Source organism: Saccopteryx bilineata, chromosome 3, assembly GCF_036850765.1.
Source record: "Saccopteryx bilineata isolate mSacBil1 chromosome 3, mSacBil1_pri_phased_curated, whole genome shotgun sequence".
Taxonomy (NCBI): domain Eukaryota; kingdom Metazoa; phylum Chordata; class Mammalia; order Chiroptera; family Emballonuridae; genus Saccopteryx; species Saccopteryx bilineata.
The window spans coordinates 92,630,520-92,657,779 of NC_089492.1; positions in this window are offsets into that span (position 1 = coordinate 92,630,520).

Here is a 27,260-nt window from a genome sequence, read left to right on the forward strand (position 1 = left end):
CTTCTTAAAAAGGGTTAATTTCTACTCTGTTCTCAGAGCTTCTCTTGTGTCTGTTGCTTCTTATAAAGAAGCAGCACAAAATAATTCTATGACAAAGAGACATACTTTATGTTGCAAATTTTTCTCACCTTCAAAGTCATTAGAGTAGTGGAAACAAAGATGACTAGATAAACCAAATTTCTACAAAAAGAAGAACTGTTCACTGAGCTGATATCAACACCAATTTCTTCCTTGACTATGGGCTGGAATTTTGCATTGGCCTTGGCAGAGATTACCTATTAGAGTAAACTCCATAATCTGGTGGTGATAAAACTGTTCTGCAGCTCGACTGATGAGCAGACAAACCTACTACACCTGAGGTAAAATTGCATACAACTAAGTATACACCATAAACTATATCACTGTCAATTTCTTGGTTGTGATATTGTACTGTAGCTGCTATTCTATAACCACTCATACTTTTATCCAATCTTTGTGTTCTCAAACCTTAACAACCACTAATTTGCTACAATTTTTCTATTATTATATTTATAATATAAATAACATTTGTTTTTTATCTTATGCCATAAACACAAATTTTATCAAATACAGTAGAAACTTAATCTTTTTTCACTGGCATTAGCATATTGATAATTAATAAATTATTATACACAGAGTGCTCCTGAGAAGGATGAGAGTGGTTCCTTGGGATGGAGGGTTCCCCCATGTACTAAGAGCATTAACATCCTTACCTATAGCTTCAACTATTACCAGTTCCTGAAAATTTCTTTAACTTTTACTAGACACTTTGTTCTGAGGTCCAGCCTATTTACCACCTGCCTAATGGATTCTGCATAGTTCCATTAAATGTAGCTAACCAAAATTGAAACCATCATCTACCCTTCTTTTCTTTGCTCTCCTTTCATACACCCTATTTTCAACAGATATATATTACCTAATGTTTTTATGCCAGAGCACATGCCTTCAGTCACTATTATATCCATAAATATAAAATATTATATGTCCAAGTTTTCTTTCATTCTAAATATGTCAGCAACTGCAGAGTGGCTGTAGGGCTAATGTCTACTTTCTCTTATCATCATTAATCTTTTCCAACATATTGTAGAAAAAGCTCTACTTCTCCTATGGAAATTCATGATTTTATTATCAATTTTCTACTTTTATGTTTTATTTGTGAAATAAATTTCTACAAAATGGAAACCAGATTCATGCATTTACTGAAATAGTATCCAGAAATGCATTTTCTTACCCTGACTATATATGGTTTGCAGTATGATTACTATACCTTCCATTTGCATTATGACATTTATCTTAGATGTACTGAACAATTTGTTTTCATCAGGAGCCTTAAATCCTATCTTGGAAAGCAAAGAAGACAAAACTGAAGCTGTCCTACTTCAGCCACATCTTGAGAAGGTAAGGTTCCTTGGAAAAGACAATAATACTGGGGAAAAAAATAGAAGGCAGTAGAAAAGAAGAAGACCAACTATGAAAGGAATTGACTTCATGAAAACCATAGGCAGGAGTGTACAAGGGCTGAACAGTGTTGTTGAGGCAGGACATTGTTGACATTATTCATTCACTAGATACATTAAGGACTTTATTAAATGTGAGCAATTGAATAATTTTAACAAGATAACATATTTTGAGAAAAGCTGAATAACTAAAATTGAAAAATCCTAATGGCTACATTTGTCTTAAAGAATACTGGGCTCCATAATTATATCATTTGTTAATTTTCTTTTTGAGAGAGAGAGAGAATGAGAAAACATTGATTTGTTATTCCACTTATTTATACATTCTTTGTTTGATTCTTGTATGTTCCCTGACCAGGGATCCAACATGCAACCTTGGCAAACTGGGACAACATTCTAACAACTGAGCTACCTGCCATGGCATAATTATATTATAAATTTTTTTTTTAAGTCAAGCCCTGTCTTTTGTATATATATAAGCACATAGTCATAAGTAGTAGAAATTTTTATTAATATGTGTATATAATATTAAAAACAATGTAAAAGTAATTTTAAAGATTAAAAATGAAACATTTAAAAGATTATTTAATATGTATTATATAGTAATTACATTGGCTAGAAATATTTTCCACAAATTAAAAATATATTAAATTTTATCACTATAAATGGAAGAGAGAAAAAGAACTTATTCAAAGTTTGAACAAACAGAAGAGAATAAAATCAAAACAACACCAAAAGTGAGTTGAAAAAAATAATTCAATAGAAATTAGTGTATCTGTAAACTGAGATAATAATCTCTAATTTTTGAAATAATTTACTTTGCTATTTTTAATTAAAAAAAATTTTTTTTTACAGGGACAGAGAGTCAGAGAGAGGGATAGATAGGGACAACAGACTGGAACGGAGAGAGATGAGAAGCATCAATTATCAGTTTTTCGTTGCGACACCTTAGTTGTACATTGATTGCTTTCTCATATGCACCTTGACCGTGGGCCTTCAGCAGACTGAGTAACCCCTTGCTCAAGCCAGCGACCTTGAGTCCAAGCTGGTGAGCTTTTGCTCAAGCCAGATGAGCCCGCACTCAAGCTGGCCACCTCAGGGACTTGAATCTGGGTCTGCCACATCCCAGTCTGACGCTCTATCCACTGCACCACCGCCTGGTCAGGCTACCTTGCTATTTTTAAAATCACTGTCATACCCATTATATTCTTTTACATTTAAAGCAAATATTGGTAGTGCCTTTCTGACTAAAATAGTAAAAGTGTTGCTAAATCATTATAATTATTTTTTATTAAATTTGTTAAGAAGGATGCCTAAACTGTTAGACTATTATACTTACTTATTAGAAAGAAGCACATATGAGTATGATCATTATATTTTACAATACTATGACTAAAACTTATAATTGCTTTAGTTTTGTAATTTTAAAACATTTCTTATCCAGGTCACATTTATTTGTTAGGTATTGATTTTTATCTTAATGTAATTATGCTTTAAACTACATCAACACTACCTTATATAGTTCAGAAAAATAATCAAGTCAATGTGGTACTTCATGGTTCAACTTTATGCACATTCCCTAATTACATGTTAAGAGCATTTGCATAGAATAGGAAATTATAAAGTGCTTGAAAGCTATATTGCTCATGTCAGAAAGACCAGGGTTTGAATTCTGTCTTTGCCATTTATGAAGTATATATCCTCAATAAATTTAATATTTTGAGCAACCATTTCATCATTTGTAAAATGTGGATAATATCAGTATTTACCTTACTCATTGTCATGAAATCTCAATCTACCTTAAGACAAATACAGAAATACATACACACACATACCAATACACATCAATACACAAAACCAAATCATTAGATGGGGAAGAATACTATGGACTAATTTCTCCCCACCTTTTCAACCATACAGCCTTAGTAGCAGGAATAGTTTAGCTAGATAAAAGCATAGAAAACAGAGAGGCAAAGGTTTAGATTTTCATTCACATGAAACAATGCTACTTAATTTGAGAAGTCAAGATGTGTTAGATACTGAGAAATAATACTATGTGACTCTTATAGAGAGTGTACCTTCAGGGCAGACAGTGGAGATTGGAACATACTTTGGATAAACCTTTGGGAAAATATCTGCATGACGATTCATAAGACACTTTGGGTTCAATTTAAGAGAATCAGACAATTTACTCAAAGATTATAAAATGTAGGGAATAAACAACCAGCAAAGAGTGTAGATCTCATTGACCATAATTTCCATCTTTGTAATTTTCTTTTCCATACAGATATTTGTAAATGCACTGTTTGTATATTTTTAAAAGTATAACTAAAACGTATTACAACATTTAACTGTTTTAACACTGATTTGAAAATAAAGTTAGATTCTGTACACACATATTCTAGTTATCTGGAGTGTCAAATTTATTGTGGGCGTGTTGTATACTTCTCCCTTTAACCAGATTCTCTCTCTCTCAAGTGCTGTGAGATTAGAAGAAATCTTGTGTCTTGTGGACCCTGCCTTCCAGACTCCTATATTGTTTAATCTCGGAAAATTTTACATGGAGTAAAGCAGCCATGTGTTTGCCTTTGCTCTGTATTTCAACCCATCATAATAGCTTAGTTATGATTAGCTCTTTTGTGCTAAAGATTTTTAAGTTATTAGGCATTGGGGCAGAGGGACTGGGTAAAAGGTGCATAGATCTTTCTCCATTACTTATTACAACTTCATATAAACTTAAAATTAATACATAATAAAAAGTTTAATTTAAAAAGCTATGAATAATATAAAGATAAGAAAATTTTAAATAAATAGCTAAACTTCTTTATATGTGAGATAAATCACATATAAATAATTATATATGCATTCAAACATACCCTTAAGTTTTCTCTATAAATATCAATCTTACTGAGTATTGAGCAAATTAGTTTGTAAAATTTGTATTTTTTGAGTTTGCTCATTTTTAGTGTTAAAAAATGGCACTGGGCAGTGCCAGGTATGTGATCTGTGAAATTGCAAATTGCCTTACTGCTTGGAAAGGGCTATTATTGCCTTGGTAATGTTTACTGGAGGAGAGGTTTTCCCGCCAGAAAGTATTGAAAAGAGAAGGGAGAAAGGCATGTTTTTGCAGAGTTTGTGCAGAGAAAAGGGAGAAGATATGCATATAGAGAATCAGAGGTGAGGGTCTTTTGTGAACTCTGCTGAGACTGGTGGGACCTTTGATTCTAGGAGAAACTGGAGAAGATTCTCCTGGTTGTGGAACCGGAGAATGTGTCAGTGGCTTTGGGAGTCCTGAATGAAAGGGAAGTGCTTTCCCTGTGTGTGTTGCTTGTCAGCCAGTGCAAGACTTTAATAAAGGAGTGGCCAACCATTTTTTGGCTCCACTGTTTCTTTACCGTCTGTCTGAGTCTAATGGGAACTTGCATGTGAATGGCCACAATGGCAGCGACTACTGGCCATACAATGAGCTAATGACTTAAAAATTATACATTCCTTTTAGTGGGGCCACTGTCCCTGTGTACAGTTCCTTGTACTGAAATAGAGCTAAATTACTTAAAAAATAAGTTACAGACTACATGAATAAGTATGGAGGCCATACATAGGTAAATAGTATGTAAACATTTATGATCTTTGCATTGTTTACTTTTTTAATTAAAGCTTTTAGAATTATAATAACTATAATCAAGTTTCATTGAGCTGGTACAATAAAAATGCAAGAGTTCACAATACTGATAGATTAGAAATTCAAATTGCTAACACAAACATCACCTATGTGCTTAACTCATAATATATTGCATATGGGGACTATCTTATGAACACAGATATCATGGCAATCTATGCCAGATATTTTTTTCTAAATTGCAGATACCTTAGCTAGAGTAGACCCAGATTTGATTGACATATTAAAGACTTTTCTTCCATAGTTCCCTTATTTACTTGTCCTTGTGACTGTAAGCCCTTTAACTCTTTGCCTGTGGAACCTGAGAGTCTTTTATAAGATAACTGAAATCCATGCCATTCTCCAATGACCCAGAGTGCTCAAGTTTCCTGCCTTAGCCATCCCAACTTCTACTAATCTGGTTTCTTCAATATTTTATATGTCCTCTATAATATTTGCTCTTGCCATTGCTAAATAGAAAGTTATTTCATTAAAAATGTTGTTGACTGGTGCTAATAGTTGATAATTGTCAAGGTATTTAAAGAGCTGGGTAGGTCCTGGCCAGTTGGCTCACTAGTACAGCATTACCTCCGCATATGGAAGTCCTGGGTTGGATTTCTGGTCAGGGCAAACAGGAGAAGTGCCCATCTGCTACTCCACTCATCCCCCTCTTATTTCTCTCTCTCTCTCTCTTTCTTTCTCTCTCTCTCTCTCTTTCTTTCTCTCTCTCTCTCTCTCTTTCTCTCTCTCTCTCTCTCTCTCTCTCTCTCTCTCTCTTCTCCTCTTGCTACTGTGGCTTGATTGGAGCGAGCTGGCCCTGGGCATTGAGGATGGCTCTATAGCCTTTACCCAAGCCTAAAAAGAGCTTAGTAGTTGAGCAATGGATCAATGGCCCAGGATGGACAGAGCATTGCCACCTTGTGGGCTTGCAAGGTAGATCCCAGTTGGGGCACCTGCAGGAGTCTGTCTCTGCCTCCCCTCCTCTTACTAAATGAATGAATGAATAAATAAATAAATAAATACCTTTGTAGGGGATACAGAAACTTACCAATACGCATATTGTACATAATGTATAAGACAGTAAGTATATAAAGAACCAGTACCCTGTGGACAGAAACCTATGGCATTAATGGTATATACCAGCTAATTATCAGCCCTGATAATAATGATAAGATTTATTGAGCATTTACTATTTTACATGTTTCAATACTTAAATTATTATCCCTCCTGACAGTATTTGTATTTCAACAAAGGTTTTTCTTTTTTTCTTTTTATTTATTTATTTTTTTGTATTTTTCTGAAGTTGGAAATGGGGAGGCAGTCAGACAGACTCCTGCATGCGCCAGACTGGGATCCACCCGGCATGCCCACCAGGGGGCAATGTTCTGCCCGGCTGGGGTGTTGCTCCGTTGCAACCAGAGCCATTCTAGCACCTGAGGGAGAAGCCATAGAGCTATCCTCAGCACCCGGGCCAACTTTGCTGCAATGGAGCCTTGGCTGCGGGAGGGGAAGAGAGAGACAGAGAGGAAGGAGAGGGGGAGGAGTGGAGAAGCAGATGGGCACTTCTTCTGTGTGCCCTGGCCGGGAATCGAACCTGGGACTCCTGCACGCCAGGCCAATGTTCTACCACTGAGCAAACCAGCCAGGGCCTCAACAAAGGTTTTTCAACAACTTATTATCTTTGCCAGGAAGAGGTTCTATTGCCTGATAGCAAGAAGAACTTTGTGGACAAATATGGCTTTTAAAACTCCTCAAATCATTTTCTATAAATGATTCCTGCTTTATCTACTTCTAAGTAATAGTCCTACACCTTAGCCTCATACCATAATAATTCCTCAGGGATGAGGAGTATTTAAAAATCCTGCTGCCTTGCAACAAATATGACCAATTATATCAGAATCTTTGGAGGTGTCATTAACATTAATATTTTTGAGGACTCCCCCATGTGATTCCAAAATGCACTCAAAATTGAAAAATACTGTTAATACTGATTCCTAAAGCTCATGTATAGATATTTAGAGTATTATTGTCTTAATAACCTGTGGTAAAATTACTTTTCATATATCTTCCTTTTCTATAGATTGATTCATCTCCCTAGATTTTTTTACATACCAAAGTTTTTTCTATATTGATTTGTAAGTGTGTTTCTGTATATGTGTGTGATTAAAATATTCCATCAGTTTTTCACAGGTGTCACCCAATTAAGAGTGAAATCCTAATTTTTAGTTGAATTATTTCTTCATAGCTTCTGTATCTCCTGTTCCACATTTCATATAATGCACGTATTTAGTTAATGACATAAGCTTAAAAATCCTTGTACTTGTCCTTTATTTATGGGTCATACATTGTTTTTGCTGAATACTCACATGTTAAGTAAATTCCACAGCATAGTTGAGAATCTCCTTCCAAGTCAGTATTTCCCACCATATATGAGAAAATAATTAGAAAATACACCATAAGGTCCATGAGTCGGGTTCAGTGGGTGTCCCCCTCAAAACAGTCTCTGAAATGATGCAGCACTAGATCCTTTATGTACCAATAACCATGATTCTCAATTTCCTTGTGTTTTTCTTCCCTACTTCTTTCTAAACTAAACTGTTATTACCATTAATTTTACAGAGCCATCTCATTATACTGGTTAAATTATTTTTTTCTCTTAATTCAGTTATACTCAGACTTGGAATATCCTTAATTCATGATTCCTTTTCTTTTGCACAACAATGACTTTTTTATGTCTAATAGTGAGGTATGTTTTATGCAATGATTGTCTTTAGTGTTTGAAAGAGTACAGATTTCCTAAAGATTCTGATTCAAGTTCAACTACCTCTGAGACTATGCTCAAAGAAATACAAATTTATTTGGAAGTATTGCTTGGGAGTAGCAAAGCTGAATGTGAACAGGGTGGAAAGGAGCTAATTTCTCACTTCTTTAAAGAGCAGGGATTTAATTATTAGAAGTCACTCATCAAGGTCCTTTAGTTGCTTCTTTTACAGTCTATAGTTCCACCATGTCTCAGTTGAAGCTTTTTTCACATTTGGTCTTCCCCTGGGTGGCTGAGAGGACATTAGCACTTCTTCATATGTGCTTAAGAATCGGATGCTCAAAATTGTACAAAATAATCCATTTGTTGTGACCAGCAATCTACTGTCAAATACTGATTGTCTGAGATATGGATGCAAGTGTTCTATTTGTATTTTCAAAGCCCTGATATGAGATCCAGTGCTCCATGGCTTACTCACATTTTTGTATGGTTTCCAACTGCAGGAACAAACTCTCCCGCCACACACACACTTTTTTTTTGATCCAGACTAGCTTTTCAAGGATGTTTATATAGCAAATAGCCTTGGGAGATATTGTATCTGCATCTGCAGCCAGGCCCAGTTTGTTTCTGTTCAGTATAATAAAAATAATGTTTGCCTCTGGGGCAAAGGGCAAGTTTGCTTACTGTCCTTTATGAACCAATGTGTCTCTCCTGCAATGTGACCCATTTTATGTGCAGGTGTCACCTGTCACCCTTTGGGAACTGGGGCTCAGGGAACTCAAAAATGATATTTTGGTCACTATTCTTAATGAGTAATAAACTACCTTTGTATCTGACCCAGGAATCTATTGTCTTCTGCCAGAATCCACTGAAAAACTACAGTAGTCTGACATGTCACTTGCAAACGGGTTACAATCTCAAAAACTTTTTATCTCTTTTAGTATTTGACACTCACTTAAATTTATACATAGTAGCTTTCTAAATCTTTCTATGTAAAAAACTATGTGAAGAAGATTCTTTCCACCTCATGTGTTGCTCATTGTTTTGTTTTGTTTTTCCTAATTTTTTTTTTAGAGACAGAGAGAGAGAGAGAGAGTCAGAGAGAGGGATAGACAGGGACAGACAGACAGGAATGGAGAGATGAGAAGAAGCATCAATCATTAGTTTTTCATTGCGTGCTGCAACACATTAGTTTTACATTGATTGCTTTCTCATATGTGCCTTGACCACGGGCCTTCAGCAGACCGAGTAACCACTTGCTCGAGCCAGTGACCTTGGGCTCAAGCTGGTGAGCTTTTGCTCAAACCAGATGTGCCCGTGCTCAATCTGTTGACATCAGGGTCTCAAACTTGGGTCTTCCACATCCCAGTCCAAAGCTCTATCCACTACACCACTGCCTGGTCAGGTTCATTGATTGTTTTTTAATATCTGTTAATTTCTATAAAATCTCATTATGTTGATTTTATTCTAAAGTTCCTTATATTTAAAAAGTGGTGAGGGGCAGCAAGATGGCAATGGAGTAAACAGACATAAAAACTTCCACCTCCCAGAACCAAAGTAGATTTCAACTTAATTTTAAGAACTATCATCTGGAAAAACTAACTTTGAACTAAACTAAGAGGACTCTTCAATGAAGGAACATTGAAGAAGCCACATTGAGACTGGGTCCATGCAGAAAACCTCTTCACAACCACCCATCAGGGGCTATGGGGGACATGAAGAGAAGAGAGGACCAGAGTAGCAGGAAGAGAGTGTAATCTAGGAGGCACAGGGAGAAACACTTTGAGGGACAGCCACTCTAACCCCTGGGCTGAGTCAATCCCCAAATCTGAAGTAAATATTTCCCCTGTAACCAGCAATACCAGCAAAGGGAAGCAGGACACCAGCCAAACAAGCTCTCCTGAGGGACTCAGAGTAGAGCCACTTAGAATGAGGAAACTTTCAGGACTACAGTATGGATTATTAGGGTCTGACCAGAAGCGCCCTCACCCACACTGCTGAGGGCTTGCTGGAGGGCGGGAGGCCACAGGACGTGGAAGTGTGGTTCAGTTGGTGGGGGCGGAAGCCATGCCGGCCATGCCTGAGGCCCCGCATGAGCTCAGTCTAGCCTACCAGGGCAGAGGGGATGCATGAAAGTGGTCTGGCCTGGCTGTGAGCCTGCCTGCGGGACTGCCTGCAACCCTACTTGCAGAGGAAGGGCGGAGGCCAAGAATGGGTGGATATATGCAGCTGAGCAAGGTCACACAGGTGCACAGCCTCTGCCTGCAGGGGCAGGATGAAAGTCTGGAAATGGTGGAGATCCGCAGCTGAGCCACACCCACAGCCCTGCCCAATCCATAGAGCTGAGGCTTGCAGCACATGTGTGAGATTGCTCCACCCATGGGGGCGGGGAGGAAGCCCAGAAACAGGTGGAGACCAGCAGCAGAGCAAAGGTGCTCACCCCTGCCCTTGGTCCCTAGGCTTGTGGCCTGTGCACTGTGTACAACCCCACCCGCAGGGGCTGGGTGAAGACCAAGACAGGCTGACTGGTAGAGGCGGTCACTTGAACCCCTGTGGAGGTGAGGTGGAAATAGCAGTGACAGCTACAAGCATGCTGGCACCAGCAATGCCTATACCCAAACGCCCTAGGCAGCTGCAGAGGGGGTGGCCAGCCTGAAGACAGACAACACCTAGGGAACACAGAGGCAACACGCATTGGACTCCAGTGGCCAAACGCTTCTTATACACAGACAAAATGAGCAGGTAGAGAAATGCAACCCAAATGAATCAAGAGAAATCTCCAGAGAAGGACATGAATGAGTCAGATATAACCAAATTACCAGATGCAGAGTTTAAAATAATGATTCTTAGGATGTTCAAAGAGCTTAAACAACAATAGACGGTCATTATGAACACCTAAATAGATAGCAAATATAAAAAAGAAAATTGAAATAATAAAAAAAGAATCAGTCAGAAATGACAGATACAACATTATAATTGAAAACCACAACAGAAGGAATTAAAAGAAGGATGGATGAAGTTGAGGATCAAATCAGCAAGATAGAGGACAAGATAAACAAAGGCACAAAAGCAGAGTACAAAAAAGAAAAGAGACTCAAAAAGTCTGAGGAAACTCTAAGAGAGCTCTGTGACAACATGAAGAGAAATAATATCTGCATCATAGGGATTTCTGAAGAAAAAGAGAAAAAATAAGGGATAGAAACTTTGTTCAATCAAATCATAGCTGAAAACTTCCCTAAATTGAGGCAGGAAAAAGTCTCACAAGTTCACGAAGCATAGAGAACTTGATTAAAGAGAAACTCAAAGAAATCTACATCATGGCACATTATAATTAAAATACCAAAACTAAGTGATAAAGAGAAAATATTAAAAGCTGCTAGAGAAAAAAAGGCTATCACCTACAAAGGAGCCCCCATAAGGATGACATCCAACTTCTCAACAGGAACATTTGAGGCCAGAAGGGAATCAAAAGAAATATTCAAGGTAATGCAGAACAAAAACTTACAACAAAGATTACTTTATCCAGCCAGGCTATCATTTAAAATTGAAGGAGAAATAAAAAGCTTCCCAGACCAAAAAAAAAAAAAAAAAAAAAACAACTCAAGAAATTCACTACAACCAAACTAATGCTACAAGAAATGCTAAGGGGCCTGTTGTAAACAGATAAAAGGGGGAAAGAATATAGCAAAAGAGGAATACAGCTTTAAAAAACAAAACGGCAATAAACAACTACATATCAATAAAAACCTTAAATGTAAATGGTAAATGATCCACCAAAAGACAGAGTAGTTGCATGGATAAGAAAATAGGACCCATACATATGCTGTGTACAAGAGACACACCTTAAAACAAAAGATGGACATAGACTGAAAGTAAAAGGATAGAAAAAAAATATTTCATGCAAATAGAAATGAAAAAAAAAAACTGTGTTAGCAATACTTATATCAGACAAAATGGACTTTAAGAGATAAAAAACAACACTACATAATGATAAAAGGAGCAATCCAACAGGAAATATAACCATTATAAATAACTACGCACCTACTATAGGAGCACCTAAATATATAAAGCAGACATTGATGGATATAAAGGGTGAGATCAACAGCAATACTATAATAGTAGGGGATTTCAATACCTCACTAACATCACTATATAGATCATCAAGAAAGATAATTAATAAAGAAACAGCAGACTTAAAGGACACAGTAGATCAACTCAATTTAATAGATATCTTCAGAACCGTTCTTCCTAAAGTAGCAGAATTTACATTCTTTTTAAGTGCTCATGGTCCATTATTTAGGATAGACCACATGATAGAGCACAAAAGTGGTCTCCACAAATACAAGAAGATTGAAATCATATCAAGCATTTTCTCTGTTCACAATGGCATGAAATTAGAAATCAACCACAACAGAAAAACTGAAAAATACTCAAACACTTGGAAACTAAATAGCATGTTAATGAATAGTGAATGGGTTAACAATGAGATCAAAGAAGAAATAAAAAAATTTCTAGAAACGAATAATGAGCATAAAAAAATTCAAAATTTATGAAACACTGCAAAAGCAGTACTGTGAGGGAAGTTCATAGCATTACAGGCATACCTTAAGAAGCTAGAAAAAGCTCAAATAAACAACTTGATCTGGCATCTAAAAGAACTATAAAAGGAACAGCAAGTAAAGCCCAGATGTAGTAGAAGGAAGGAATAATAAAGATCAGAGCAGAAATAAATAACATAGAGGCTAAAGAAATAATACAGAGAATCAAAGAAACCAAAAGCTGATTCTTTGAAAAGGTAAACAAGATCGATGACCCTTTAACTGGACTCACCAAAAAAAAAAAAAAAAAAAAAAAAAAAAAGAGAGGACTCAAATAAAATTAGAAGTGAGACTGGAAAAATAACAACTGACACAACAGAAATGCAAAATATTGTAAGAAAATATTATGGAGAATTGTATATCAAAAAACTAGACAACCTAGATAAAATGTATAAATTCTTTGAAACATACAAGCTTCCAAAAATCAATCTGGAAGAATCACAAAACCTAAACAGACCGATTACACCAAATGAGATCAAAACAGTCATCAAAAAACTCCCAACAAAGAAAAGTCCTGGGCCTGATGGCTTCACAAGTGAATTCTACCAAATATTCAAAGAAGAACTAACTCCTATCATTCTCAAGTTATTTCAAAAAATTCAAGAAGAAGAAAGACTTTCAAGCTCCTTTTATGAGGTGAACATAACTCTGATTACAAAACCAGGCAAAGACAACAAAAAGAAAAAAAATTAAGGCCATTATTCCTGATGAATATAGATGCTAAAATCCTCAACAAAATATTAGCAAACCGGATCCAGCAATATATAAATATGAAAAAAATTATACACCATGATCAAGTGGGATTTTATTCTGGGGAGGCAAGGCTGGTACAATATTTACAAATCAATCAATGTGATTCATCACATAAACAAAAGGAGAACAAAAACTACATGATAATGTCAATAGATGCAGAAAAAGCATTTGATAAATTCCAGCACCCATTCATGATCAAAACTCTCAGCAAAGAGGGAATACAGAAAACATACTTCAACATGATAAAGGCCATCTATGACAAACCCTCAGCCAACATCATACTCAATGGGTAAAAATTAAAAGCAATCCCCTTAAGACCAGGAACAAGCAGGGGTGCCCCTTTTCACCACTCTTATTCAACATAGCCCTGGAAGTCCTAGCCACAGCAATCAGACAAGAAGAAGAAATAAAAGGCATGCAAATTGGAAAAGAAGAAGTAAAACTATCATTATTTGCAGATGATATAATATTGTATAGAGAAAATCCTAAAGTCTCAGTAAAAAAACTACTGGAACTAATAAATTAGTTCAGCAAGGTGGCAGAATATAAAATTAATACTCAGAAATCGGGGGCATTTTTATACAACAACAATGAACTGTCAGAAAGAGAAATTAAGGAAACAATCCCATTCAATATTGCAACCAAAAAAATAAAGTACCTAGGAATAAATTTAACCAAGGAGATTAAAGACTTATACTCAGAATATTATAAAACATTGATAAAAGAAATCAAGGAAGATACAAAGAAGTGGAAGCATATACTATGCTCATGGTTAGGAAGAATAAACATCATTAAAATATCTATATTACCCAAAGCTATTTATAAACTCAATTCAATACCAATTAAAATACCAATGACATACTGCAAAGATATAGAACACATATTCCAAAAATTTATGTGGAATCAAAAAAGAACACAAATAGCCTCTGCAATCTTGAAAAAGAAGTATAAAGTGGGAGGTATCACGCTTCCTGAATATTAAATTATACTACAAGGCCATTGTACTCAAAACAGCCTGGTACTAGCATAAGAACAGGCATATAGATCAATGAAACAGAACAGAGAACCCAGAAACAAACCCACAGCTTTATGGACAACTGATATTTGACATAGGAGGTAAGAGCATATAATGGAGTAAAGACAGCCTTTTTAATAAATGGTGTTGGGAAAATTGGACACCTACCTGCAAAAAAAAAATGAAACTAGACCACCGATTTACACCATTCACAAAAATAAACTCAAAATGGATAAAAGACTTTAATGTAAGCTGTGAAACCACAAGCATCTTAGAAGAAAACATAGGCAGGAAGCTCTCCGACATCTCTCGCAGCAATATTTTTGCTGATTTATCTCCACGGGCAAGTGAAATAAAAGCCAGGATAAACAAATAGGACTATGTCAAACTAAAAAGTTTTTGCACAGGTAAAGACAATAAGATCAGAATAAAAAGACAGACTACACAATGGGAGAACATATTTGACAGTAAGTCTGATAAGGGGTTAATAACCAAAATTTATAAAGAACTTGTAAATTCAACACCAGGAAGACAAACAATCCAAACAAAAAATGGGCACAAGAAATGAATAGACTCGTCTCTAAAGAGGACATACAGATGACCAATAAGCAGATGAAAAAATGCTCAACATCACTAATCATTAGAGAAATGCTAATTAAAACCACAATGAGATATCACCTCACACCAGTCAGAATGGCGTTCATCAACAAAACAACACAGAATAAGTGCTGGTGAGGATGTAGAGAAAAGGGAACCCTCCTGCACTGCAGTGGGAATGCAGACTGGTGCAGCCACTGTGGAAAACAGTATAGAGATTCCTCAAATATTAAAAATTGAACTGCCTTTTGACCCAGCTATCCAACTTTTAGGAATATACCCTAAGATCACTATAGAACTGTTCCAAAAGGAAAAAGGCACCTTCATGTTTATAGCAGCATTGTTCACAATAGCAAAGATCTGGAAACAGCCCAAGTGTTTGTCAGTGGGCGAGTGGATTAAAAAGTTTTAGTACAGGCCCTGGCCAGTTGGCTCAGTGGTAGAGCATTGGCCTGGTGTGCGGGAGTCCCGGGTTCGATTCCCGGCCAGAGCACACAGGAAAGCGCCCATCTGCTTCTCCACCCCTCCCCCTCTCCTTCCTCTCTGTCTCTCTCTTCCCCTCCCGCAGCCGAGGCTCCATTGGAGCAAAGATGGCCCGGGAGCTGGGGATGGCTCTGTGGCCTCTGCCTCAGGCGCTAGAGTGGCTCTGGATGCAACAGAGCGATGCCCCAGAGGGGCAGAACATCGCCTCCTGGTGGGCATGCTGAGTAGATCCCAGTTGGGTGCATGCGGGAGTCTGTCTGACTGCCTCCCATTTCCAGCTTCGGAAAAATGAAAAAAAAAAAAAAAGAAAAGAAAAAAGAAAAAGTTTTAGTACATATATACTATGGAATACTACTCAGCCGTAAGAAATGATGACATCGATCATTTACAACAACATGGAAGGACCTTGATAACATTATACTGAGTGAAATAAATAAATCAGAAAAAACTAAGAACTATATTATTCCATACATAGATGGGACATAAAAATGAGACTCAGAGACATGGACTAGAGTGTGGTGGTTCGGGGTGGGGGGGAGGCAAATGGTGAGGGGAGGGGAGGGGCACAAAGAAAACCAGATAGAAGGTGACAGAAGACAATTTGACTTTGGGTGATGGGTATGCAACATAATCATATGTCAAAATAACCTGGAGATGTTTTCTCTGAACCTATGTACCCTGATTTATCAATGTCACCCCATTAAAATTAATAATAAAAAAATAAAAATAAAGAAGTGGTCGTTTTTTTTTATATAACATACATATTGCCTCTCAGATTTTAGGCACTGACAAATATGAAATCTGTATTCACATTTTTAACAAAAAGGGTTGAGACAGGACTGGGGAGAGACCTAAGGGATGCCAGTCAAGAATATTCTAACTGATAACATATAAAAAAAATGGTAATCTTCAGCTAATGCTGTCAAACCAACAAAAAATGCCTTGCAGAGTATTATCAGCCACTTTTTATCATTTTCTCTTTAAATACATCATGTAAAAAATTTCTACTGAAGATAAGAAGCAATATTTCTAATTCACTCACTTTACTTAGAAATTCAAGCCTGACCAGGTGGTGGCGCAGTGTATAGAGTGTCAGACTGGGACAAGGAGGACCCAGGTTCAAAATCCTGAGGTCGCCAACTTGAGTGCAGGCTCATCTGATTTGAGCAAGGCTCACCAGCTCAAGCCCAAGGTCGCTGGCTTGAGCAAGGGGTCACTGGGACTGCTGCAGCCCCCCTGTGGTCAAGGCACATATGAGGAAGCAATCAATGAATAGCTAAGGTGCTGCAACGAAGAACTGATGCTTCTCATCTCTCTTCCTTCATGTCTGTCTGTTCCTCTCTGTCAATCTCTCTGTCTTTCTCTGTCTCTATCACACACAAAAAAAGTTAATAACCCTATTATAAAAAAATGAGGTTATTTTGAAATAATTTATTCCTATTGAACTGTTTTTGTTCTCAATTCTCACATTATTTACTGCTAAATGATGACAAAATATTTGTTTGAAAATTTATCTCCATACCTTCTTTGCCTTTTGGCTAAGACCAAGTGAAAATTCATCCCAGTTCACTTTTGTATTGTTTTTAGAAAATATGATTTTCCCTTTTAGGGCATGGTGTGCTGGAACTGTTCTTGGATTCTGTTACTCCCACAGAGGCCCTTATGTCCGTTGGTGATTGCCTAAATTGGAGGTCTTTGGAGGAGACAGAAAACTCGTATCCTACCATGTTGGTGATATCAATCTGTAACTCCTTTAAGTTATTTTTTTCTTAAAAAATCTGAAGATCATTTTTCTTATTGAAGTAGATTAAATATGATAAGAGTTGGTAATTTAGTCTGCTCTTTGGCATTCTGTAAAAATTTGCCATCCTCTCTAGGTAATGTGATTTTTTGGTTGGATATAAATTTAAAATACTGAGTGCAAAAACTTTTACAAGCTCTGTATTATTATTTCCTTAAGCCTTATTGATAATCTCTTATAGACCTTTGTATTTGTTGAAAATGTGTCCATCTTCCAATTATTTGCACTCTTCTTTGAAATTTTTTTTTTAAATAATTTTTTTTGTTTTAATTTTTTATTTATTCATTTTAGAGAGGGGGGAGAGAGAGAGACAGACAGACAGACAGACAGACGAGACAGAGAGAGAGTAGGGGGGGAGGAGCTGGAAGCATCAACTCCCATATGTGCCTTGACCAGGCAAGCCCAGGGTTTCGAACCGGTGACCTCAACATTTCCAGGTCGACACCTTTACCCACTGCGCCACCACAGGTCAGGCTCTTCTTTGAAATTTGAGTGTTTTTCAGATTTCTCTGAATATTCACTCTGCATTTGTCATGTATATCCTTATTTATGTTCTCTTTAGCTGTATCATTATTTTCCAAGAATTTTTTTTGAAATCTTTCATAATTGTGAGTCGTAGTACCCATGACAAATCATATTAGTTGAATTTAATGAAATAATTACTTATCTTTCTGTAATATACCATGTATTAAAAATATATTTAATTAAGCAAAAACTTAAGTCTGGCTTCAAAGCACTTATACTATAAAAGTACTTTGAAACAAATAAAAGAGATGCACAGATAATTATAATATAAAGTTGACTGAAAATGCTATAAAACTTGGCCCTGGCTGGTTGGCTCAGCAGTAGAGCATCAACTCAGAGTGTGGAAGTCCCAGGTTCACTTACCAGTCAGCGCACACAGATGAGACAATGTTCTGCTTCTGTGCACCACCACCCCTGGCCTCATCTCTCTACTGCCTGCAGCCACATCTGGGCAGAGCACCAGCCCCAGACGAGGGTTGCCGGGTTGATCCCAGCCAGGGCACGTAGGAGTCTGTCCTTGTATCTCCCCTACTCTCACTTAAAAAAATAATAAAATTAAAATATAAAATTTTATACCTGACATAAAAATTCAAAGGAATATTTCTTTTTTGATGGAGATGAGAAAAGACACATGATGCTCTATAATGGATAGGAATTGGTCAGATATTATAAATATTTGTGAAATTGTACATATTTGTCAAAACCCTATCTATTTTTCTTCTGCTTCTCAATAATTTTTTCTCCACTTCCTTATTCTTCTTTAGATTTCAACATCCAATATGTAATGTGAAGGATGCATTGCTAGTAATATTAAATCAATACTATTTTGGATTTAGCATTACTGGTGAAACAGAAGGCTGAATTTAACTCTAATATATCCTAATTATCAAAGTAAAATGTAGTACTTCCTGTTTTAAAAGAAGCATGCCCATAACCATGTAAAATTTGCATTTAATGCATTGCTATGCTTTTGCCATTGTCTTAATAATCTAAAAATTGAAAACTTCTATGTTTACTTAGTGAATTGCCAATTTTTTATTATATGCCTTTCATTTTATTGTACAGCATTCTAACTATGTGATTATAAAAGTTTAAATCTATGTGTGATATATTTACTTTTATATTCTTAGTATCTGTACTATAACTAATCAAGCAGATGCTTAAAGATATTTAGGGAATGTAATAAATAAAATTCTTTAAATATTTTGACATATATTTAGGTAAGAAGTTCCTTTACTAAAAAATAAGTTTTAAAAATTATTTTGACAAAAATAAACACAAAATTTTGAAATACTTTCAGGAAACAGAAAACCACAGTTGAAGTTTTCAGTTCATCATCTAGGTGACTTTCCTGAATACTTAGCACCTACCTAGTAATGTACAAAGAACTGAAGTCTACATGGCTGCTAGGGTCAGGTTCTTGGACTCCACAGTAATGACATACTGAAGAGGCACAATGGTCTACAACAGAGCCAATGCAGCCTCCAGAATCCAATCCCTGGCTGGGTGGTTATTACTGTTATGGCCTTAGGCAAGTTGTGACACCTCTCTGAGGCTCCTTTATCTCACCTATAAAAAGAACTTATTCATAATGCTATATGAGATAACATGTAGAGTTTTTTAACAAAGAAAACAATTAGCACATGTCAGCATGTCAGCTGCTATAATGAGCCATTAACAAAATATGTTGTATATCTGCCAAACACATGGTTTTTTCCACCACAATACTTACTTCCAAAAGACAGGTCAATTTAAAGAGAAAAAAAGGTATATATTTAATGCTAAAGATTGCCTCATAATATAACTTATGCCTTTAAACAGTGTATTCAGTATAGCTACTACTAAATGAGCTATATAATTCTTATATTTCCAATTCTTTATGCATATACATATGATAATTTTTTCCTTGATATAAAGATATGCAGGCATGCCTGCAACTACAGCATCATCTTTCAGTGGTGTTCATTTTATAGAGAACTCAGTTCACAAATTCTTTTGTACCTCTGCTTTCCCTCTTCAGGGAGCTGACGTTATGGATAATAAATCATACACCATGCAGCCTTGTAATTGTTGGATGGCCTGGTTCCTCAACAATTCAAATTAAGGTAACATAGTCCAAGAGTGAAGAGAATGAATTGATTTGACAGTGTTGTATTCAATCAATTTAGGCTACCATAAAAGTAGCTGTAAAAGAATTTCCAGTACTTTATAGTTGCTAGAATTCTATGACCAGTATCTCTTGAGAAAACTGCAGTTTCCTCTAGATCAATATATAAATCTGTGTGGTATTCCAAATTCTGTTTCTGCTACTTTCAACTTAGAGGCCACGAGCTTGCCTTCAGCTAAAATCTAATAGAATATAATTTTTTTTCTATCAAGATGTCTCAAGGAATGCAACTTCTGGAGAACAGAGGCATTTTATTCTAATCTACTTTACTTTAGTAGTTGTTCAATAAAACTTTTCTGAATTTTTATGTTTATATTTCTATTCACAACTGATTGTATTAAACTATACATTTAGTTGCAATTCTATATTTCAATAATGTAGGTTAAAAATTCAAATGCCAATGAGGTCCAGACAGGTAATGTCCATGATTAATTCTCTCTCTCTTTAAAACCTAGATAATTTGGAGAGTTTTGCCTGATTTAAAGAGTGCAGCTGCTCTTTGGTTATATTCAAGTGTTGTTAGACAGAAATGCAGGCCCTGCTTTCTTAGTTATGACATCTGAAGATATGTTATATGTCCAGATTTTTGTGGAAAATCTTTAAAATGTCTTAATGTAACAAAATAAGAAGATATATTTTGTTAAGGATTGTGTGTGTGAATGTACTAAAATCAGCCTGTAGTCCTGTAAACAATTCTGATTAATAACACTTTATAGTATTGATTGATGTCCTTACAAGTTTAATGATTGGAATGCCAGATACTGATATCCCTAAACCTCCCACCCCCACCCTCTTGATTGAAACCTTGAGTAACACAACTAGTAAAAATGATTCTGTAGTCATTACATAATGCAGACTTATTAATAAATCTATGCAAATAGATCACCATGCATTTAAGGAAAAAGTAGTTTACAAATAAATAGTTTTCAATCAGAATCTGAGTTTTAAAGCATTACTGGAAAACAAATGGCATAAGAGATTAAAAAAAAAGGTTGCAGAGCTTGAACATAACAAATAATATCATAGCCTTTAGTCAACCCTTCTAGCAGAGGTTGGAGGTCAATCAATAAATTGAAATTATTATAAAAGGATAGGTAAAAACACATGCAGCCCCATGCTCATCACAGCATTGTTCACAGTGGCCAAGACATGGAAACAACCAAAAAGCCCTTCAATAAACGATTGGGTAAAGAAGATGTGGTACATATATACTATGGAATATTACTCAGCCATAAGAAATGATGACATCGGATCATTTACGACAACATAGATTGAACTCACTAACATTATACTGAGTGAAATAAGTAAGTCAGAAAAAAACTAAGAACTCAGTGACATAGATAAGAGTGCAGTGGTTACCAGGGGAAAAGGAAGGGAAGAAAGAGTAAGGGGTGGGGGAGGGGAGGGGCATGAAGAAAATCAAATAAAAGGTGAGGGAGGACTATCTGACTTTGGGTGATGGGTATACAATATAATCAAATGTCAAAATGATCTGGAGATGTTTTCTCTAAATCTATGTACACTAGTTGATCAATGTCACCCCATTAAAATTAATTGTCTAAATAAATAAAAATAAAAAAGGATGGCAAGGAAACCAAGGCAAAGTTTCCAGCACAGCATACAGTTTATAAGAATTCAATTCCTTGGTAGCATCTAATTAGTAACCCAAACTAATACTTAGCTCACCAAAATATTCAGCTTTTCTCTCACTCCATTATGATGATAAACCATCAGAACAAAAGAATGTATGCAGCTCATTCACTCATTTAATAAAGACATAGTGGCCTGACCAGGCAGTGGTACAATGGACAGAGTGTCGGACTGGAACACAAAAGGACCCAGGTTCAAAACACCAAGGTCGCCGACTTGAGCAAGAGCTCATCCAGCTTGAGTGAGGGCTCACTAGCTTCAGTGTGGGATCGCTGGCTTGAGCATGGAATTATAGACATGACCCCAAGCTCACTGGCTTGAAGCCCAAGGTTGCTGGCTTGAGCTCAAGGTCACTGGCTTGAGCAAGGGGTCACTTTGCTACAGCCCCCCACTGTGGTCAAGGCACATATGAGAAAGCAATCAATAAACAACTAAGGTGCTGCAACGAAGAATTAATGCTTCTTATCTCTCTCCCTGCCTGCCTGTCCCTATCTGTCCCTCTCTCTGTCTCTCTCTCTCTTGCTGTCTCTGTCACAAACAGATACACAAACAGAAAAGACATATTGAACAGTTTTTCTGTATAGGGTGAAAATAGACAGTCTCACAGAAAAGATGATATTTGAGCAGATACATGAAGGTGTGAGGGAATAAGTCTTGTGGATGTAAAGGAGAGCAGGGAAAGTGAAAACAAAAGGCCCTGATGTAGGTCTGCGTTTGATCTAGTGAAGAAAGATCAAGGTCGTTTTGAATGCAGTAAGCACAGGGAGAGTTGTGGGAGAGGAAGCCTGAAGTGGTGTTGAGCCGCATCATGCAATGACTTAGAGTCCCCTGGAAGCACAGTGGCTCTATGATGAGGAAGATAGGGGAGTTTTGGGGGGGCTTTTGATGTAAGAAGTAAACTCTCTTGACTTGTTAATGATTATTACTCTACAGACTGAGATGAAAATAAACTGTAAGGAGAAACCATGGATAAGGGAGTCCATTATGGTTTTATTTCATCTAGAAGAGAGAGATTGGTAGCTTCTAAAAGTTCAGGATCAGCAGAGGTGGTTAAAAATGAAGATGGAGCTGACTGACTGAATTTGTTAATGTACTGAATGTGGAATGTGAGAGAATGAGGAGATGGAAGGATGATTCAACATTCCAACTTAAACCAGGGGGAAGTGATGGGAAGAGAAGGGATCAGTTCAGGGCGTATTAAGTTAAGATGCTTACTAGACTTTTAAATTGAAAGGGCCAATAGGCAGAACACATACAAGCCTGGATTTGAGAGAAGCTGTCAGGCCTGGAGATGTACATTTGGCATATAGCCAGATTTCATATATGTTTATTACATCAGTGAGTAAATATCTATGTAGAGATAAGTTAATTCTAAAGTAACTTATCCAACACTGGATAGTAAATAATAACATAGCTCTGTGCCAAGCTACTGCTGCTTATTTTACAGTTTTAGATGCTGGCCAAAAGTTTGTTTTCTCAAAACATAATGGGAGAGCTGTCTGGACCATGAGCAGGAAGTGAATCTTTCACATCTCTGATTCTAGCCTGAGGATATATTTTGAGAGATGGGATTAACCAGTAAAAGTATTTTGAAGCACACTGCCAATATGATTTTCACAGAAGAAATATCAATTTATGTTCCCACTAGAGAAGACTACAGTTCTATTTGCACGTAGGCCAGGTTTTATTGTTCTTGTTTACGCTCATGTATCACTAAATTAAGAAGGATCAATTACTCACTGAGGTAACAGGTGATGAGGATACTTTCTTTTGTACAAACAGTCATGAAGAAGAAGAAGAAGGAGGAGGAGGAGGAGGAAGAGGAGGAGGAGGAGGAGGAGGAGGAGGAGGAGGAGGAGGAGGAGGAGGAAAGAAACCAAAAAAAAAAAGAATCTCACTCATTCATGTGTGGTAATATAGCTTCTTTATCCCAGGCTACCATAACAAAATACCATAGACTGGATGACTTAGATCGGTGGTCCCCAACCTTTTTTGGGCCACGGACCGGTTTAGTGTCAGAAAATATTTTCACAGACCGGCCTTTAGGGTGGGACGGATAAATATATCACGTGACTGAGACAAGCGTCAACAGTGAGTCTTAGACGAATGTAACAGAGGGAATCTGGTCATTTAAAAAAAAATAAAACATCATTCAGACTTAAATATAAATAAAACGGAAATAATGTAAGTTATTTATTCTTTCTCTGCGGACCGGTACCAAATGGCCCACGGACCGGTACCGGTCCACGGCCCGAGGATTGGGGACCACTGACTTAGACAACAGAAATGTATCTCTCACATCTTTGGATGTTGGTAGGTCCAAGATCAAGGTGCAGGCTTATTCAGGTCCTAGTGAGAATTCTCTTCCTGGCTTGTAGATGGCTGGCTTCTCATGCTGTCCTCACCTTGGCTTTTCCTCAGTGTGTGCATGTGCAGAGGAAAAGAGTTCTCTCGTTCTCATCCTCTTTGTATACGGCCATGCATTACCATCCTGAAGGCCCACCCTCATGGCCTACGTTAACCTAATCATTTCCCCAAAGGCCTCATGTCACATTAAGTATTTGGACTTCAACATATGAATTTTGGAGAACACAAATTATTATAACAGTCTTTTTAAAAAAGTTAAAAAATTGAACAAATGCATCCATGATAACCAGATAGCAATACAAAAAAAGAAAGATGACTAAAGTATAATTCTGTGGGGTTCTAGACCAGAATTATGCAGAAAGGGCTGCAATCTGATCTCTCAAGAAGGGAGATCAGGATTTAAAGAGCCTCCAACACAAAAGAAGAATGAAGTTTGGACCACTACTATTTGAAATCAGGGGATTGTCTGGAATTTCTCATCCTGAAACTTGCTCACATAGTATAGAAAGGCTGGGAAAAGCATGTGATGACCTGGAGTCTGAAGCTATGGATTATATACACCTCCTTACTGAGGAAGGTGGGAAGAAGCAGAGTGTCTCAAAACAAAGACAGAGACATCAGACATTGGTCATTCTCTCATGTGTTGTCCTTTTCTCATTTGCTGAGTTATTTATTGTTTTACTGTGAGCTGCTAATTTTCCATAAAATTTTATTTATGGGAAATCTTTTAGATATAGGACAAAGTTGATTTCTTCCAGAGATTTGCATTGGTTCTTCTAGGAAATAGAGAATACTTGTTCTGAGTCATTTTAACTAATTTTGTCTTGAGTATTTCAGAAATCAAATGATATATATTTGGCTCACAAACCTGGGCAAAGACTCACTTGTTCCAGCTTCACACAGGGAGTTTGTCTCCTTTCTTTCTTCCTTCCTTCCTTCCTTCCTTCCTTCCTTTCTTTCTTTCTTTCTTTCTTTCTTTCTTTCTTTCTTCCTTTCTTTCTTTCTTCCTTTCTTTCTTTCTTTTTTAAAGAGACAGAGAGAGAGTCAGAGAGAGCGACAGACACAGGAATGAAGAGAGATGAGAATGAGAAGCATCAATCATTAGTTTTTCGTTGCGACACCTTTGTTGTTCATTGGTTGCTTTCTCATATGTGCCTTGATCATGGGGCTGCAGCAGACCGAGTAAACCCTTGCTCAAGCCAGCGACCTTGGGTCCAAGCTGGTGAGCTTTGCTCAAACCAGATGAGCCCACGCTCAAGCTGGTGACCTCAGGGTCTTGAACCTGGGTCCTCTGCATCCCAGTCTGATGCTCTATCCACTGCACCACCGCCTGGTCAGGCCCTTCTGTTCTTAATGATTAGACTTGAAATCATCAATTGTTTCGTGTTTTCACTTGTGATAGAAATGCTTTATTTTTGTTTTTTCTCTTATACTAATTTTGTAGACTTTGTCTTTCCAGCTTCATGGATCAAGATTCCTTTTATATAATACATTATCTAACTTGGGGTGGTAGGCCTCTTGTTCTCTATGTACCTGGTGACTGTGCAAACCAAAACTCAAGGTCATATTGTTTACAAAATGTCTTCAGGGTGACACATCTGCTACAAGGCTCTGCTTAGCTCGCTAGATTCCCATCTTTATTTAATCTTTTTTGACCTGAGAATTGCTGTCTTTCTGGTTATTTCACTATTCCTTGGGTGTAAAGACAAATTAACTCTTATTTTGATGTATTTATTATGGTCTTATAAATTGTCATTAATTAACAGAATAGTTTAAATTGCAGTAGTCAGTAGTGTTATTTTCATTTGTTAAACAAATCAGTAGGTAAGATTGTATTACTGTACAATTTTTTCGTTATCCAGTCATGAAATAAGTATTGCCTCTTTTCTGTACCCTGTCTCTCTTCCTCTCTGTTCCTGGTGGCAGCCACTGAAATTGATGACGTAATGCTGGGAGGTCTCACTATTCTTCTGTTCTTATGCCAGACTTTATGACATTTCAACACCTTTCCTGTACCTTTCCTAATCAAACTACTTAGATGATCTTATTGCCTCCTCTTTCTTACTCTACAAATATCCATGAAAATAGATATTAGAACTGCCTCTTCTGTTTCCCCTTAGCCCATGCTCAGAGAGCTGGTCCAAATATTGTTTAACCCCCCCCCCAAAAAAAAGGAAGGGGATGGGGGTGGGCAGGTTGTATGAATTCAAAGTTGCTTGTCTAAGGATGACTCCAATTACCATATTCTTCTTATTAATTCTGTTCTCAAGCCATCAAATAAAACGATGTGAGCTTTTTTTCCCCGTCTCCATTCTCTCTGACCATCAAGCTGTCACTCATTTCCTAGGTTTCATATCCTGCTGATAAGAAATCTTGAAATGTACTACAGTCATTCATGTATGCACTCTTCCTTCCTGGTGAACCCAAACCCCAACCCTCACATACAATGTACTTCAGGAAGAAACACTAATTGGACTTGTGAGTTATACAGAGTGCTCTATTTAGTTCATGCAAGCTCTTGAGTCACAGCTAAACTTGCTGCCTATGAGGCACAACCTTGAGGTATGAATCTTCACTCAGTGGCAGTGATGAGGGTACCTGTGCCACAAAGGACACACAATTCATCCCTTCTATGAGTATTTTATAAGTTGACTCATGTACTGAGTCATATGTTAAATCTATTTTTTTAAATGATGCCTTAACAATAATATCTTTTTGGGTAAGGGGTACTGTATCAACCAGCCAAAAATGAGGTGATAACTTATTTTATATTTTGATTTGTCTATCCTCTAAGGCATCAAAATAATTAGACCACAATAAAATTTCATTTATTTCATTTTGTTTGTATTTAACTTGACAACATATCCAGTGGAAGAATTCTCAATTTCAAAGACAATGCAATAGGAATTGCTTTAAAATTTTTTTCTCCCACAGAATGAATCAATTCTCTTTTCTAGTGGGTTGCATTCTCCTTGCCAATAATTTTAAAGTATTGCCAAAACAGACAAATAAAAGTGCTTCAACAACTGCTAATGTTTCTAGAGGGAATTTTCCCTGAAAACTGTTTTTGTCTGCATCCTAACTAAAATAAAGAAAAACTACCACATACTTCTTTAAAAAAAAAAGAACTTTCAGAATGAACAGAAAAATAAAATTAAAAAGTCAGTTATTTAAAGATAACTATATCCTATGTGAAATAATAGGCTATAGATTTCAAATTTTAACTTTCAATATATTTTACTTTGTGAAAATTATATAATACACTCCTGGCCAGGAAGCTCAGTTGGTTAGAGCATCATCCCAATACACCAAGGTTACAAGTTCGATCTCTGGTCTGTGCACATACAAGAATCAACCAATGAATGCATAAATAAGGGGAATAACAAATCAATATTTCTTCTATCTCTCCT